General features: G+C 38.0%; 1 protein-coding gene and 1 pseudogene across 1 annotated transcript in view; one reads left to right on the plus strand and one right to left on the minus strand.

Moving 5' to 3' along the window:
• Positions 1-19,181, plus strand: part of TESPA1 (thymocyte expressed, positive selection associated 1) — a 276,752-nt gene that overhangs the window by 33,933 nt on the left and 223,638 nt on the right. The window lies entirely within an intron of this gene.
• LOC145545689 (histone-binding protein RBBP4 pseudogene) lies at positions 1,695-18,033 on the minus strand (annotated as a pseudogene).

The following is a 19,181-nucleotide window of genomic DNA, read 5'->3' on the forward strand; positions in this document are numbered from 1 at the left end:
AGAAAGAGAGAGCAGCTTCTACAGATGATGATATAAATGACTTTTTTCTGCAGGCAGCAGGGAACACTGGGGATTTTTTTTTTAAAGATATATTGTGTTCTAATAGGCATTTTATAAAAATCACAGTGGTAACTTGTGGTAGATAAATATTCATGGAAGAAGATAATCACAGAGAATGTGTGATTGTTCAAGTAAGAAGTTATGGTGGCTTTAAGGATGATAGTCTTACACAAGATGGTGAAGAGAGGGAATACCTTTAAAATTATAGGTAAACTAAACTGAACACTGTTTAATGGTTGATAAAATAAGAAATAGGTGGAAGTGAATAATGACTTCTAATGTTTGAGCATCTCTGAGGAAATGCTGCCTCACAAAATGAGGAGGAAAATATGAGTAATAATAGTTAATCATTAAGAGTTAAGAAAATAATGTCAGGTCAGACTGAGCTTTCTAATTCTGGTTTTGCTTATGTGCTCCATAGTCAACTGTCTTTACTTTGCAGAAACTCTTGTTTCTCAGTTTAATAAAATGATGACACTAGTGTCTAACAGGCAAAGACTCTGTGCTTCGGATTTAGCTGAGGTGGAACTGAAAAGAATTAGGAGTTTCTCTCTTGGAAGGCTTGTTCCATTATAGGACTCAGAATGTTGCATGAAAAATTCTATATTTTACATGCAAAAGAGTGCTGGTAAAATATGCCTAAATAAATTGAAGAGCACATTTATCTAAAACATTCTTATGTCTTTAATCTCATCTTGTGACATCCCATTACATTTATAGTTATAGCTGATTGTAGAGTCATAAATAGTAAATTTTATTAAATTAAATGGTAGAGTTCATAGTATTGAATCCTCACTGAGCTGCTGCTACACTAACAACAATTATATTTAAAAATTTAGCCTCCTTTTATTATTCTGTTTTTTTTTTTTTTTAATGTAGAAAAACAATTTATTCCATTATAAGCACTTACACAGTTAGTCAAGGAGAGTAACAAGCCTGCTGGTGAAACAGGTCACCCAAAATAGAGATGGTATCAAACTAGTGGTCAAGGACTAACTCCTTAAAAAAAAAAAAAAGCAACTCTTATCCAGGATTAATTTAATTTTAAAAACAAATACAAGCTTATCGATTCACTCTTCTCAACTTAACTGGACAGTCTACCTGTGGTATAACTGTCAGGTAAAAACATACATCTTTACAACTTGGTGGTCCCAAGTTTTTTTTAAAAACCATTTCACAGAAAGGAAAGAAATAATACGAAAACAGCTCAAGAAATACACTAACAAGCAAAAATATATGGGGAAGTAGGAACACATTGTTTTGACTTAACTGAAGAAACTGAGAGGAGACTGGTCTATGTACGGAAATGTGCATCCTGGAAAGTTCAGCGTGTAGGAATTTGTATGACTTGAATCTCCCCTATTTCCTGAATAAAAACAACATCTTGTAGTATTTATACTTCATAGCTCAGACACCTACCTCACTTGGCTCTATTTCTTACTCACTCTAGCCTTTACTTAAATGGGTCTGAAAAACTTGGGGATATAGCATAAGAAGAAAAATAACCACACACAATATTCCCCTTTTTGTGGCTACTTTTAGACCTCTGTTACTAGAAAATTCCTAAAGAAAATTTAAATATAAGTCTGTGGCTTTGCTGAATCAAGACCAGTTAATATTTAGAAAACACCTTCTGTTTGGACTAATAACATTGTTGATAGAACTTATTATAGAGGGATAACCAAAGTCTGTGTCTCAAAACCAGTGTTAAATCAATCTCAGAGTTGAGAGGAAGAAAAGGGGAGTCTAAAAATCACAAGTGCAGACGTGATCTAAGATCCTTGTCCTTCTGGATCCACGCTTCCTTCAGGGTCTTCATCATTATAAATGTTCTCTGCCATTTGCCACACTTGCATGATATTGTCTTCTGATACAGAACAAATCACCCAAGGTTCGTTGGGATTCCAAGAGAAATCAGATATCTTGGCAGTGTGACCACCATGAATAAACAACAACTCTGGTGGCCCATCTTCTGCATCTTCTGGGGATTGTTCCTCTCCAATTTTACTTAAATCCCAGACATTCAGTCTACGATCAGTACCACTGGAAGCCAAAATAGTCTCATTGTGAGGCGACCACTGAACCTGGAATATTTCATCCTTATGTGATTCAAAGGAATGCAACTTAAGTTTCAGATTTCCCAGATCCCACAGGGCAACAGTCTTGTCAGCTGATCCTGTGGCAAGAATGAACTCACTATAAGAATTGAAAGAAAGGCAGTTCACTTCAGCAGTGTGAGCATCAACTGAGTGGCTTGGTTTGGAAGTATTGTTTCTGTTTTTATATAAGAAATATCTAAATAAATTGTTAACAATGATGTTTTAATTATAATACATAATCAATATATAATAAATACACATAAATAAATTTTCTATTTTCTTGAGTATCTTTATATTTTTCAGTTGAAAATTAAACCTTTTTAAAAAAAGATATTTCTGAATCATTGCTCAAAAATGCAAGTTCTTGGATCTGAAAAAGATCTGCTCATTATTTTTTAAAAAAACACATTATTGAGGAAGAATTTGTGTGAAATAAACAGTATGTATTTAAAGTGAACAACTATGAGTTTTGGGTTAATAAAAATACCACATCTTCAAGATACAGAACATTTCCTTTGTTTCCAAAAGGTTGATTATGCCTCTTTCAGGCCGTGCTTCCCTCCAAACTCATTTCTAGATAAGCAGTGCTTTGGATGGTTTATAATGGAGTCATACAGTATGTGCTCTTTTCTCTCAGGCTTCTTCACTGAGTAAATTGATTTTGAGATTTATTTTGTCATGTGTAATATTACAATTTCCATTGCACATATATATCAATTTTTATGCACCCTTAAATATGGGCAATTGATGTTTGTTAAGCTTTTAGATATTGTGAATACAGCTGATATAAGTGTTCATATGTGTTTGCCTAGTTTGTTTCCTTTATCTTTGCTGAATTTTGAGGCTTGTGATTCTTAGATCTCATAGTAAATATATATTTGACTTGAAGAGACTACCAGAGAAATATATAGAAATCAGTAAAGAACAAACAAACAAAAAAATATTTACCCAACAAAATCTACTAAATCTCAGGAAGAACAGTGAGAATCTATGACATTTGAACCAGGACCCACTCCCTCCCTGCCCTCTCTCATCCCAGCAGAGCTGAAAGTGCACTCAGGCAAGTGCAGGCAGGCACATAAAGATCCCTCTGCCCTGGATCTCAGTCAAGGTTGCAATCTAAAAGAGATGGTACAATCAATCCCCTTGATTGTAGTTACTGCAAACATTACTTGTCCCCTCAAGTTCCACGTTGAAGAAAGTCTAATCAAGACAAGAGTACCTAAAATGTCTGGTGATCTCTACCCAACCCCCAGTTCAGTTCAGTTCAGTCACTCAGTCGTGTCCGACTCTTTGTGACACCATAAATGACACTCTTTATGACACCACATAAAACTCCAGGTCTCCCTGTCCATCACCAACTCCCGGAGTCTACCCAAACCCATGTCCATCGAGTTGGTGATGCCATCCAGTGATCTCATCCTCTGTCGTCTCCTTCTCCTCCTGCCCCCAATCCTTCCAGGCATTAGGGTTTTTTCCAATGAGTCAACTCTTCGCATGAGGTGGCCAAAGTATTGGAGTTTCAGCTTCAACATCAGTCCTTCCAGTGAACACCCAGGACTGATCTCCTTTAGGATGGACTGGTTGGATCTCCTTGCAGTCCAAGAGACTCTCAAGAGTCTTCTCCAGCACCACAGTTCAAAAGCATCAATTCTGCGGTGCTCAGCTTTCTTCACTGTCCAACTCTCACATCCATACATGACTACTGGAAAAACCACAGCTTTGACTAGACAGATCTTTGTTGGCAGAGTAATGTCTCTGCTTTTCGATATGCTGTCTAGGTTGGTCATAACCTTCCTTCCAAGGAGTAAGCGTCTTTTAATTTCATGGCTGCAATCACCATCAGCAGTGATTTTGGAGCCCCAAAAAATAAAGTCTGACACTGTTTCCACTGTCTCCCCATCTATTTCCCATGAAGTGATGGGACGGGATGCCATGGTCTTAGTTTTCTGAATGTTGAGCTTTAAGCCAACCTTTTCACTCTCCTCTTTCACTTTTATCAAGAGGCTCTTTAGTTCTTCTTCACTTTCTGCCATAAGGGTGGTGTCATCTGCATATCTGAAGTTGTTGATATTTCTCCCAGCAATCTTGATTCCAGCTTGTGTTTCTTCCAGCCCAGCGTTTCTCATGATGTACTCTGCATATAAGTTAAATAAGCAGGGTGACAATATACAGCCTTGACATGCTCCTTTTCCTATTTGGAGCCAGTCTGTTGTTCATGTCCAGTTCTAACTGTTGCTTCCTGACCTGCATACAGGTTTCTCAAGAGACAGGTCAGGTGGTCTGGTATTCCCATCTCTTTCAGAATTTTCCACAGTTTCTTGTGATCCACACAGTCAAAGGCTTTGGCATAGTCAATAAAGCAGAAATAGATGTTTTTCTGGAACTCTCTTGCTTTTTCGATGATCCAGCGGATGTTGACAATTTGATCTCTGGTCCCTCTGCCTTTTTGAAAACCAGCTTGAACATCTGGAATTTCACAGTTCACATATTGTTGAAGCCTGGCTTGAAGAATTTTGAGCATTACTTTACTAGCGTGTGAGATGAGTACAATTGTGCGGTAGTTTGAGCATTCTTTGGCATTGCCTTTCTTAGAGATTGGAATGAAAACTGACCTTTTCAAGTCCTGTGGCCACTGCTGAGTTTTCCAGATTTGCTGGCATATCGAGTGCAGCACTTTCACAGCATCATCTTTCAGGATTGGAAATAGCTCAACTGTAATTCCATCACCTCCACTAGCTTTGTTCGTAGTGATGCTTTCTAAGGCCCCCTTGACTTCACATTCCAGGATGTCTGGCTCTAGGTGAGTGATCACACCATCGTGATTATCTGGGTCGTGAGATCTTTTTTGTACAATTCTTCTGTGTATTCTTGCCACATCTTCTTAATATCTTATCCTTCTGTTAGGTCCATACCATTTCTGTCTTTTTCGAGCCCATCTTTGCAGGAAATGTTCCCTTGGTATCTCTAATTTTCTTGAAGAGATCTCTAGTCTTTCCCATTCTGTTGTTTTCCTCTATTTCTTTGCATTGATTGCTGAGGAAGGCTTTCTTATCTCTCCTTGCTATTCTTTGGAACTCTGCATTCAGATGGGAATATCTTTCCTTTTCTCTTTTGCTTTTTGCTTCTCTTCTTTTCCCAGCTGTTTGTAAGGCCTCCTCAGACAGCCATTTTGCTCTTTTGCATTTCTTTTCCATGGGGATGGTCTTGATCCCTGTGTCCTGTACAGTGTCTCGAACCTCTGTCCATAGTTCATCAGGCACTCTGTCTATCAGATCTAGCCCCTTAAATCTATTTGTCATGTCCACTGTATAATCATAAGGGATTTGATTTAGGTCATACCTGAATGGTCTAGTGGTTTTCCCTACTTTCTTCAATTTAAGTTGAATTTGGCAATAAGGAGTTCAGGATCTGAGCCACAGTCTGCTCCCAGTCTTTTTTTTGCTGACTGTATAGAGCTTTTCCATCTTTGGCTGCAAAGAATATAATCAGTCTGATTTTGATGTTGACCATCTGGTGATGTCCATGTGTAGAGTCTTCTCTTGTGTTGTTGGAAGAGGGTGTTTGCTATGACCAGTGTGTTCTCTTGGCAAAACTCTGTTAGCCTTTACCCTGCTTCATTCTGTACTCCAAGACCAAATTTGCCTGTTACACCAGGTGTTTCCTGACTTCCTACTTTTGCATTCCAGTCCCCTATAATGAAAAGGACATCTGTTTTGGGTGTTAGTTCTAATATGACTTGTAGGTCTTGATAGAACCATTCAAGTTCAGCTTCTTCAGCATGACTGGTCGGGGCATAGACTTGGATCATCGTGATATTGAATGGTTTGCCTTGGAAACAAACAGAGATCATTCTGTCGTTTTTGAGATTGCATCCAAGTACTGCATTTCGGACTCTTTTGTTGACCGTGATGGCTACTCCATTTCTTCTAAGGGATTCCTGCCCACAGTAGTAGATATAATGGTCATCTGAGTTAAATTCACCCATTCCAGTCCATCTTAGTTCGCTGATTCCTAGAATGTTGACATTCACTCTTGCCATCTCCTGTTTGACCACTTCCAATTTGCCTTGATTCATGGACCTAACATTCCAGGTTCCTATACGATATTGCTCTTTACAGCATCGGACTTTGCTTCTATCACCAGTCATATCCACAGCTGGGTATTGTTTTTGCTTTGGCTCCATCCCCCATTCATGGGTAAAAGGTCTACCCTAAGCATGTGAGGCCAGGATTACTGGGCCCCAATTCCAGCTGCTCCAGTTCTCTCAAAAGATAGAAATTTTATGTTCAGAACACCAAAGGCTAGTGACCTCCCTCAGAAACCTCCTAAAGCAGGAGTGTCATTTTGAGCTAATTCGGCCACTGTTCCTGCTCCAGTTTCAGAACAGATGAATGCAGGTTTTACCTAGAACAAAAGGTGTACTGTGATAACAGAGGGCTCCACAGCTCTCTGCATGTGAACTGACTCTTATCTGGAAAAAATGTGTAGGAAATTCAAGCTTAAGTGAACTCCAAAACTTAATAGATATTTGCTGATAAGCAATTAAGAGGAGACTGGTGGTTCCATAAGAGCAAAAAGCTAACTGTAGACCAACTAGATGTTTATCAGAAAGGACCAAGGAAGAAAGCAGCTAAAAATGGTCCTTCTAGGGTTGGGTAAGCCTCAAGTTGTGGCCATGCCTCAGCCAGTTAGGGGAGTACCCTGATACCTGCCCCACTTACACAGAAGTAGTGGCCCCACCACAGATAGTTATCTCACACAGTTCACACAAGGGATGCCCCTTGGCTCTGGTGACCTGGAGGCATAGCACTTCTAGACCTCACACATCATCTACACAAGGCCATGCCTTCAAGACTGGAAGAGATAGCTGTTTCATCTGATGTTCAGAAACAAACACAGAGAGTCAAGCAAAGCAAGGAGATAGAAGAGTATGTTTCAAATTATTGAACACATAAAACCTCATTAAAATGACTTTACAAAACAGAGATAAGTAATCTAGTTGATACAGAGATCAAAGTAATACTCATAAAGATACTGACAGACTTCAAGAGAAAGAAAGGATGAACACAGAACTTCAAGAGACAAAAAGCATAAGAAAGTACCAAACAGTCTCAACATTAAAAAAACTGAGATCATGGCATCAGGTCCCATCACTTCATGGCAAATAGAAGGGGAAAAAGTGGAAACAGTGATAGAATTTCTTTTCTTGGGCTTCAAACTCACTGAGGATAGAGACTGCAGCCATGAAATTAAAAGATGCTTCCTTTTAAAGGAAGGAAAGCTATGACCAACCTAGACAGCATATTAAAAAGCAGAGACATCACTTTTCTGGCAAAGGTCAGTATAGTCAAAGCTATATTTTTCCCTAAAGTCATACACAGATGTGGGAGTTGGATCATAAAAAAGGCTGGACACTAAAGAAGTGATGCTTTCAAATTGTGGTGCTGGAGAAGACTCTTGAGAGTCCCTTGGACTGCAAGAAGAGTAAACCAGTCAATCCTAAAGGAAATCAACCCTGAATATCATTGGAAGAACTGTTGCTGAAGTTCCAATACTTTGGCCACCTGATGCGAAGGCCAACTCATTGGCAAAGACCAATGCTGGGAAAGATTGAAGGCAAAAGGAGAAGGGCAGCAGAGGATGAGATGGTTAGATAGCATCACCAACTCAATGAATGAAACTGAGCAAACTCTGATAAATAGTGGTGGACAAGCAGACTGTTGTGTTACAGTCCATGGGGTGCAAAGAGTTGAACATGATTTAGCAACTGAACATCAAAAAGAACAACCAAATAGTAGTCACAGAAATGAAGAATACAATAGCTAAACTGGAAAACAAAGCAGAGGGATTCAGTGACACACTAGATAATTAGAGAATCAGATCAGTAACCTGTGTTGATGAAAATTCAATTAACCAGTTAAGGAGAAAAAGGGAATTTTATTCAAACCCATTATAATCTGAGAGACAGACTCTCAGGGAGCTTTGAGAACTGTTCCATTTGGTAGAAGTTGAAAGCATAGTTACATACATCAAATAAAATACTGATATTTACATAAAGTTTACCAAAGATACATAGTCCAGATAATCATATACAAGGCCGAGAGCAAGTCACTGTGATCCCTACACAGCTGGGAAGGAACACTAACCTTTTAAGAAGTTACATTGCTTGCTTCAGGAGAAAAGAAGAGGATGATCTTTATGGCAAAGTAGTCATTCCCATCTTTGAGGCGCTCTGGTTAGTGTACAAGGCAGATCCTCACTGCACATTAGGGAGAGAGGTAGGAGGCAAAATAGACACAGAGAGAGAGTTTTATGTTTAATTTTTCTTGTCCTGCCTTTGTATAAATTTTATTTTATCACCTGGAATACAAGACAGAAATATATCATCCAAAGGAACAGCAAAATACAAAAAGGCAAACAACTTTAAAAAATAAATTTAAAAAATGAAGAGGACCTATGGAGCAACTTCAAGCAGAATAATCTACACATTCTAGAGATCTTAAAAGGAAAACAATGAGAGAAAGACAAATATAATTATTTGAAGAAATAATGACTGAAAATTTCCATTACCTGGAGGCAGAAACAGATATCCAGGTGCAGGAAGCACAGAGTTCCAAGTCAGATAAATGCAAAGGGATCCACACCAAACACATTATATTTAAAATGTCAAAAGCTTAATATAAATAGGGAATCTTAAAAGTGGCAAGATAAAAGCATCTTGTTATATACAAGTGATAGTGAGAGTGTTAGTAACTCAGTCGTGTCTGACTCTTTGCAAACCCATGGACTGTAGCCTGCCAGGCTCCTCTGTCCATGATATTCCCCAAACAAGAGTACTGGAGTGGGTTACCATTTCCTCCTCCAAGGGACCTTCCCAACCCAGGGATCGAACCTGTGTGTCTTGCGTCTCCTGCACTGGCAGGCAGGTTCTTTACCACTAGTCCCAAAGATGCTTGCTCCTTGGAAGAAAAGCAATGACAAATGTAGACAGCATATTAGAAAGCAGAGGCATTACTTTGCCTACAAAGGTCTATATAGTCAAAGATGTGGTTTTTCCTGTAGTCATGTGTGGATGTGAGAGCTGGACCATAAAAATGGCTAAGCAGTGAAATAAGCCAGGAAGAAAAACACCAATATATATATGGAATTTAGAAAAATGGTAATGATAACCCTACATGCGAGACAGCAAAAGAGACACAGATGTATAGAGCAGTCTTTTGGACTCTGTGGGAGAAGGTGAGGGTGGAATGATCTGAGAGAATAGCATTGAAACATGTATATTATCGTATGTGAAACAGATCGCCAGTCAGGTTCGATGCATGAGACAAGTGCTCAGGGCTGGTGCACTGGGATGACCCAGAGTGATGGGGTGGCGAGGGAGGTGGGAGGGAGGTTCAGGATAGGGAACACATGTAAACCCATGGCTGATTCATGTTAATGTATGGCAAAAACCACTACAATATTGTATAGTAATTAGACTCCAATTAAAATAAATAAATTTTAAAAAAATTTTAAAAAGGCTAAGCACCAAAGAACTGATGTCTTCAAATTATAATGCTGGAAAAGACTCTTGAGAGTCCCTTGAACACCAAGGAGATCAAACCATCAATCCTAAAGAACATCAACCCTGAATATTTATTGGAAGGACTGATGCTGAAGCTGAAGCTCCAATACTTTGGCCACCTGACACAAAGAGCCAACTCATTGGAAAAGACGCTGATGCTGGGAAAGATTGAAGGCAGGAGGAGAAGGGGACAACAGAGGATGAAATGGTTGGATGGCATCACCAGCTTAATGAACATGAGTTTGAGCAAACTCTGGGAGACGGTAAAGGACAGGGAAGCCTAGTGTTCTGTAGTCCATGGGGTAGCAAGGAGTTGGACATGACTGAGCGGCTGAACAGCTACTTGGAAAGCCCCAATCAATAGGTACACAACAGTTCTAAACACTTTTCAGTAAAACTCTGAGAAGGTATCTCAAGAATAGACAAATTGAGATGTGATATAATTGGCAACATTTTATTGTAACAGAAGTCCATTTTATGTTCATCCTTTTTTGAAAAAGGGAGTGAGATCTTACAGGACTTTTTTTTGATGAAGGAAAGAACCAAAAGAGGGGAGGAAGAACAGGAATAACAATGCCAGGGACGACTTCATCTCAGAAAGCGAGGAAGTTGGGAGCTTTGCACATTGCTAGTTGTTTTTAGCCAACTTCCCCTCCTTATGACCGTATGATGGGGATGGAAACCAGGTAACCAAGAAATACTTTGATGTATTAACCATTTTTCTGGAAGTTCCATTCTATCACTTTGCCTTAGATTTAGTCAAAGTTGATAACAGCCAGGAAATAGCACCAAACTGCAGCTACATCAAGAGTTTGCTTCTGGAGCCAGAACTCTCAAGTTATCCAGAGCAGTTCTGCACACCCTTGCCTGAATCATATCATTGACTTCACAATAATGAGGCACTTACTTTTAGTGAAAAATATTTTGGAATTCCTTGTATCATGTTAAAGTAAAATCTTAAAGCATTAGGAAATTGACTCATCAGTATATAAAAAGAACATAAAACATTGTAACAAAGTTGATTATATTCCAGAAATACAAAGTTCGTTTCATATAAGAAAATCAACTAATGTAGCTCCACACACTCATAGAAAACAAGGAGGAAATCATAGTACCAACTCAATAGAGGCATAAAAAGCACTTGGCTTCCCAGGTGGCTCAGTGGTAAAGAATCTGCCTGCTAATGCAGGAGACAGGAGACACAGGTTTGATTCCTGGATTGGGAAGATCCCCTGGAGGAGGAAATGGTAACCCATTCCAGTATTCTTGCCTGGAAAATCCCATGGACAGAGGAGCCTAGAAGGCTACGGTCCATGGGGCCGCACAGAGTCAGACATGTCTTTAGCAACTGAGCAAACAAAATGTAGAGGAGGCAAAATTTTACTTCTGCATTTTAGTGGCTAGCTGATCCTGATAATTAAATTGACATGAGACATTAATAGAAGAAAAGCATACAAATTTATTTAATATGTCTAATGTGACACAGGAGCACTTACAAGGCATGAAGACCCAAAGAAATAGCAAAACCTAAATGCTTTGTTGGAGAACGAAATGGCAACCCACTCCAGTATTCATGCCTGGAGAATCCCATGGACAGAGGAACCTGAAGGACTATGTTTATAGTTCATAGGGTTGCAAAGAGTCAGGCACAGGTGAACTAACTTAGCAAGCACATATGCAAATACTTTGTATTCAGTTTAGCAAAATGAGTCAATTGTGGAAAAGTTACTAACCTATGTGGGGAGGATAAAGGAAGTTAAGAATTATTGTAACAAGGTCTCAGTCTCAATTTTCCATCCTTGATGATAAAAACATCACCAGGGTTTTGTCTTCTGTTTCCAGGAAGAAAAAGAGGAGACTCAGAGGCCTTCTTGCAGCTGCTCATTTTATTTAAGTACCTTTAGGTCAAAATAATCCTTACGATAACATGGCATGTTTTGTGTTGGCATATTCCTCCACCTTCAGTAAAATTAGGGAACTGTGAAGTAAGTGCACAATGTGATATCATGACCCATGATTTTGTAAAAAAAAAAAAAATATTTAAATATGATTGCTACCAGCTCTTGACAAGGATGGAAATCAATATGGCATTTTATATGCTGATGATGGGAATGTAATTTGGCAAAACTTGTTTGGAGATGATTATCTTCTAAAGTTGAGAGATATCCTGTGATTCAGTGTATTCAGTCATATCTACAAATATCAACGGCTTACCATATTTTTAACAAAATATTTCTTCTTGCATTCCAATTTTAATTTATGGTAATCAGCCTTTCTATAAAAATCTATATAAAATTATTTAAATGAAAGTTTTAATAATATACACCAAATAACATTTTTTAAATCAATTGTCATATTGCTATTAAATAAAGTAATATTCAGGCTTATGCAATTATAAATGACAAAGAAATGCATTAATTTTTATAAAATATGTACCTAAATGAAATATATTATATAATATAGCAAAAGTTATTGCAATGGAGAAAATAGCCAAAAAATCTCAAGCAGTACTTTAAAACATACAGTTTATGATAAATCGAGAAAGCAAATGTTAATAAAATGTGAGTAAAATTATTAATACATTTTAGTTAACAAATTCCTTTATAATGTGAAAACTTATAGAGGACAAAACTTTTCCCAGGCCACTACCACATAATCTTTACCTCTAAGGGCTTTGGAGTCAGAAAGTTCTGTGTCCAGCCCTGGCCTTGGTTGTTACTGACAAAGTGAAACTGAGCATATTACTTAATTCTTCTAATATATAATTTTTACTCCCGTAAACATATTCATATAAATTATACATTTTTGTTAAAACTTTGTATGTGTAACCATGCCATTAAATTTTTTTGAAATGTTTGTTTCAAATATTCCTTCTTTACCTGTTTCAATGCCTGCATTACTTGGTTTAATTTCTACTATATAGCAAAGTGAATCATCCATACATATACATATAACCTCCATTTGTGCATTTTCTTTCCATTAAGGTCACCACAGAGCATTGAATAGAGTTCCCTGTGCTATATACTAATTCTCATTAGTTATCTAGGAAGCAACAGTTAGAACTGGACATGGAACAACAGACTGGTTTCAAATAGGAAAAGGAGTACGTCAAGACTGTATATTGTCACCCTGCTTATTTAACTTAGGTGCAGAGTACATCATGAGAAACACTGGGCTGGAAGAAACACAAGCTGGAATCAAGATTGCTGGGAGAAATATCAGTAACCTCAGATATGCAGATGACACCACCCTTATGGCAGAAAGTGAAGAAGAACTAAAGAGCCTCTTGATGAAAGTGAAAGAGGAGAGTGAAAAAGTTGGCTTAAAGCTCAACGTTCAGGAAACTAAGATCATGGCATCTGGTCTCATCACTTTATGGGAAATAGATGGGGAAACAGTGTCAGACTTTATTTTTTTGGGCTCCAAAACCACTGCTGATGGTGATTGCAGCCATGAAATTAAAAGACGCTTACTCCTTGGAAGGAAAGTTATGACCAACCTAGATAGCATATTAAAAAGTAGAGACATTACTTTGCCAACAAAAGTCCATGTAATCGAGGCTATGGTTTTTCCAGTGGTCATGTATGGATGTGAGAGTTGGACGGTGAAGAAAGCTGAGCACCGCAGAATTGATGCTTTTGAACTGTGGTGTTGAAGAAGACTCTTGAGAGTCCCTTGGACTGCAAGAAGATCCAACCAGTCCATCCTAAAGGAGATCAGTCCTGGGTGTTCATTGGAAGGACTGATGTTGAAGCTGAATCTCCAATACTTTGGCCACCTCGTGTGAAGAGTTGACTCATTGGAAAAGACCCTAATGCTGGGAAGGATTGGGGGCAGGAGGAGAAGGGGACGACAGAGGATGAGATGGTTGGATGGCATCACTGACTCGATGGACATGGGTTTGGGTAGACTCCGGGAGTTGGTGATGGACAGGGAGGCCTGGTGTGCTGCGATTCATGGGGTTGCAAAGAGTCAGACACGACTAAGCAACTTAACTGAACTGAACTTATACACTGTAGTGTATATATGTCAATCCACATCTCCCAGTTCATCCCACCTCCTCTTGCCTTCTTGATTTCTTTGCATTTGTTTTCTACGCCTGTGTTTCTATTTCTACTTTGCAAATAGGTCTATCTACACCATTTTTCTAGATTTTGCAAATATGCTTTAATATATGAGACTTGTTTTTCTCTTTCTGACTTAACCTCACTCTGTATGACAGTCTCTAGGTCCATCCATATGTCTGCAAATGGCACCATTTTGTTCCTTTTGTGGCAGAGTAATTTTTCACTGGATATGTGTGTCACATCATCTTTATCCATTCGTCTCTCTGTGGACATTTAGGTTTTTTCCACGTCCTGGCTATTGTAAATAGTCCTGCATTAAACACTGTGGTACATGTATCCTTTGGAATTATGGTTTTCTCTGGGTATATGCCCAGGAGTGGGATTGCTGGCTCATTTGGTAGTTCTGTTTGTGGTTTTGTAAGTAACCTCCATACTATTCTCCACAGTGGCTGTGTCAATTTACATTCTCAGCAACAGTGTAAGTGGGTTTCCTTTCCCCACATTCCCTCCAGAATGCATTGCTTGTTGATGTTTAGATGATGGTCATTCTGACCAATGTGAGTTGATACCTCATTGCAGTTTGATTTCCATTTCTCTAATAACTAGTAATATTGAGCATCTTTTCATGTGTTTGTTATCTATCTGTATGTCTTCTTTGGAGAAATATCTATTTAGGTTTTCTGCCCATTTATTGATTGGGTTATTTATTTTTTTGATATTGAACTACATGTGCTGTTTATATATTTTGGAGATCAGTCCCTTATCAGTTGCTTCATTCTGAGGGTGGTCTTTTCATCTTGTTTATGGTTTTCATTGCTGTGCAAAATCTTTTAAGTTTAATTAGGTCCCATTTATTTACTTTTGTTTTTATTTTCATTAGGAGGTGGCTCAAAAAAGATCTTGCTGTGATTTATGTCAAGGAATGTTCTGCCTGTGTTTCCCTCTAAGAATGTTATAGTGTCTGGACTTACATTTAGGTCTTTAATCCATATGAGTTTATTTTTGCGTATGGTATCAGGAAGTGTTCTAGTTTCATTCTTTTCACTTGTAGCTGTACAGGTTTCTCAATACCACTATCAAAGATAAGGTGCCCAGAGGTGCATGAATTTATCTCTGAGGTTTCTATCTTGTTCCATTGATCTATATTTCTGTTTTCATGCCAATGCCATACTGTCTTCATTATTGTAGCTTTATAGTATAGTCTGAAGTCAGGAAGGTTGATTCCTCTAGCTCTGTTTTTATTTCTCAAGGTTGCTTTGGTTATTCAAGGTCTTTGGTGGGACTGTAAATTGATACAGCCACTGTGGAGAACAGTATAGATATTCCTTAAGAAACTAGGAATAAAACTACCATATGACTCAACAATCCCACTATTGTGCACATACTCTGAGAAAACCATAATTGAAAAAAGAACAGGTACCTCAAAGTTCATTGCAACACTATTCACAGTAGCCAGGACATGGAAGTAATCTATACATTTATCCACAGATGAATGGACAAGGAAGCTGTGGTACATATATCCAATGGAATATTGCTCAGCCACAAAAAAAGAGATGAAATTTTGTCATTTGTAGTCATGTAGATGAACCTAGAGACTGTCATACAGAATGAAGTAAGTCAGAAAGAGAAAAACAAATATTATATATTAAATCATATGTATGGAATGTAGACGAATGGTACTGATTAATCTATTTGTGGGGCAGGAATAAAGATGCAAATGTAGACAGAGTATGAAAAGGAGAATGTGGGATGAATTGAGAGAGTAGCATTAACATATATACACTTCCATGTGCAAAATAACTAGCGGGAACATGCTGTATAACACAGGGAGTTCAACTCCGTGCTCTGTGATCTAGATGGTTGAATGGGAGGGAGAGGGTTATAGGCTCAAAAGAGAGGAAATATATGTATACTTATAGTTAATTCATGTTTTGTAAAGTAGAAGCTATTAATAACATTGTAAAGCAATTATCCTCCAATTAAAAAGTGAAATTTTTTTAGAAAGGATTACTTTGGGTATTTGAGGTCTTTTGTGTTTCTATACCAACTGTAAAAACTTTTGTTCTATTTCTGTGAAAAGTGCAACTGGTAATTTGATAGGGAGTGCACTGAATCTGTAGATTGCTTTGGATGGTACAGTCATTTTCACAACTTGAGTTCTCCCAATCTAAGAACACAGTGTATCTTTTCATCTGTTTGTGTCATCTTTGATTTCTTTCATCAGTATCTTATAGTTTTCTGAGTATAGGTCTTTGCCTCCTTAGGTAGGTTTATCCCTAGGTATTTTATTCTTTTTGTTGCAATGGTAAATGGGATTATTTCCTTAATTTCTCTTTCTTTGTTAGTGTATAGGAATGCAAGAGATCTCTGTTTATTAATTTTGTATCCTTTAACTTTAACAAATGTGTTGCTGAGATTTAGTAGTTTTCTGATGGCATCTTTACTTTCTATGTGTAGTGTCATGTGATCTGCAAACAGTGACAGGTTTACTTCTGCTTTTCCAACTTGAATTGCTTTTATTTCTTTTTCTTCTCTGATATGGTCCTGCCTAGGACATCCAAAACTATGTTTAATAGTAGTGGTGATAGTGGATATCCTTTCTTGTTCTTGATTTTAGAACTGCTTTCAGTTTTTTCACCATTGAGAATGATGTTGGGTGTGGGTTTGTCATATATGGCCTTTATTACATTTAACATATCAATATGTAATGTTGCCTTCACCATGAGACTGATTTGAGAAATAAGAAGGACGTGTACTTTATACAATACCTGATATATAGAGAAAGTATTTTTCAATCAACTATCAACTGAGAAAGTGCTGATGGAAACATTTTAAAACTTGGCTCTTTTCAAATCTAATATTTAATTGAAACATTTTAAGTTTTGAATGAAAGTTTAGCAAGGAACTCATATAATAGAATACATGGTAGTTTTAAAAGTTCTTTGAGTCCTCAAATTATCCATTAGGAATCTAATGAAGATTTTTGTCACAATAGCAACTAATATATGAATGGTACTGTGTTTACTAAAAAACATGTGGCTCTCAAATATAGAAACTCCACAACATTGTTAAATCTTGTAAAAAAACAATGATGCCACAAGTCAGCAAAACAAAGAGAAATGTCGATTTAAAAAAAAAACAAAACAGATTAGTGGTTACCAAAGGTGAACAGGTTAGAGTGGGGGGGGATGCAGGATGAAATGGGTCAATTGTATGATGATGGATAGAAACTAAATATTTGATGTGAGCATGTTCTAGTATTTAGAAGTAGAAATAAAATGCTGTACACATGAAACATGTAACGTCACAAATCAATGTTGCCTAAATAAAAAACAAATTTAAAAATAGATGATGATAATGGTAATAATGATAATATTTAAAGCTACTATTAATTGAAAACTTTCTTGTGCCAAAAGCTTGATTTGTGGTACTTTAGGTAATCTGTATAGTAATTTATATAATCCTGTTGAGTGAAGTAGGAAAACTGAGAGTGTTCATTCAACCTTAAAAACCATTCAAGAATTTCTCAAAATCTGTGCTTAGTGGTGCAGGGCCTTAAAACTAGACTGTCTGATACCAGAAGCAGCACTCTTACCCTGTTCTTATAAATGAGGGTTGCAAACAAATCAGTGATATACTACATGCAATTCTGCTAAAATGCAAATAAGAATTATTTTTAATGCAAAAGAATTCTGAAGCTCACTGAAATAGTAAGTAATATTAGCTGAGAAATCTTTAAAGAATATGTAGCCCTATTGGACATTAAATCCTACTGTGTAATAAGCATGGTATACCAGCATAAAGACACAAGCAAAGAAGAAAACAAAAAACTTGACATATATCTAATATGTATAAAATATACTATATGAACACAATAATATTTCATAAACTGCAATAAATTATTTTTCATTAGAAACTTTGATGTAATTTGGGCCCTGTTGACTATATTTTACCAGAAGACCAGTAATTACTGTGATGACATCAGCCTTGAAAGTGTCATTTTGTAAACTTCTCTTTTTCATCACTGGGGAGCTTGCCACCCATCAGCAGGTCAGCTCTAGCCCCAAGCTCCATTGAGCTACACAAACAGCCACTAATTGGCCTATCCCCAGTTTTCAGCAGGCCAGCACCAGTCTTGACTCCCCTTGGGCTAAGTAGACAGCTGGATGGGGACCTGGCTCTGTCCTCCAGTGGGCCAGTAGCAGCATTACCTAACACTCCTGGATGCACAACAAATCATGACGATAGCTGCCTTGTCCTCGGTGGGCCCAAAGCCAATGTATGAATCACAGTCTAATGGCCAACTCAGCTAGGGGCTAGCACCACCTACCAGTATATCTACTAGAGTCAGCCCTGCAATAACAGAATGGTGCATTCAGCTGGTATAAGGGCATCACTGGAGTGAATAACTCTGGTAACCAGAAGAGAGTATGCTCCCAGACCTCATTGGATGTTTCCTACACAAGATCACTCCTCAAAGATTGGAAAATATAACTGAGGTACATAGAAAAATAGACTGGTTCCAAATCAGGAAAGGAATACATCAAGGATGCATATTGTCACCCTAATTATTAAACTTATATGAAGGGTACATCATGTGAAATGCTGGGCTGGATGAAGCACAAGCTGGAATCAAGATTGCCGGGAAAAATATCAATAACCTCAGATATGAAGATGATACAACCCTTATGGCAGAAAGCGAAGAACTAAAGAGCCTCTTGATGAAAGTGAAAGAGAGTGAAAAAGTTGGCTTGAAACTCAACATTCAGAAAACTAAGATCATGGCATCTGGTCCCATCACTTCATGGCAAATACGTGGGGAGACAATGGAAACATTAACAGGCTTTATTTTGGGGGGGCTCCAAAATCACTGCAGATGGTGACTGCAGCCATGAAATTAAAAGACACTTACTCTTTGGAAGAAAAGCTATGACCAACATGGATAGCATATTAAAAAGCAGAGACATGACGTTGTCAACAAAGGTCCATCTAGTCAAAGCTATGGCTTTTCCAGTAGTCATATATGGAAGTGAGAGTTGGGCTATAAAGAAAGCTGAGTGCTGAAGAATTGATGCTTTGAACTGTGGTGTTGGAGAAGACTCTTGAGAGTCCCTTGGACTGCAAGTGAAAGGTTATTGCTGAACCCAAGAAAAGACACCAGGATTCTTGGCCTCCGGAGGAGAAGAATTCAATCTGGGGCCAGAGATGAGGCTTGATCTCTCAGAGCTTTTGTGTGATAAAGTTTTATTAAAGTATAAAGGAGATATAGAAAGCTTCTGACAGAGACACAGACATCAGAAGGGGACAGAAAGAATACCCTCCAACTGGCCACCGTTCGCCGTCCTCCAGTGGGTACCACGGCCATACAGTATCACATAGGAAGACCAG

Source organism: Giraffa tippelskirchi, chromosome 4, assembly GCF_054371585.1.
Source record: "Giraffa tippelskirchi isolate mGirTip1 chromosome 4, T2T-mGirTip1v1.2.pri, whole genome shotgun sequence".
Lineage (NCBI taxonomy): Eukaryota > Metazoa > Chordata > Mammalia > Artiodactyla > Giraffidae > Giraffa > Giraffa tippelskirchi.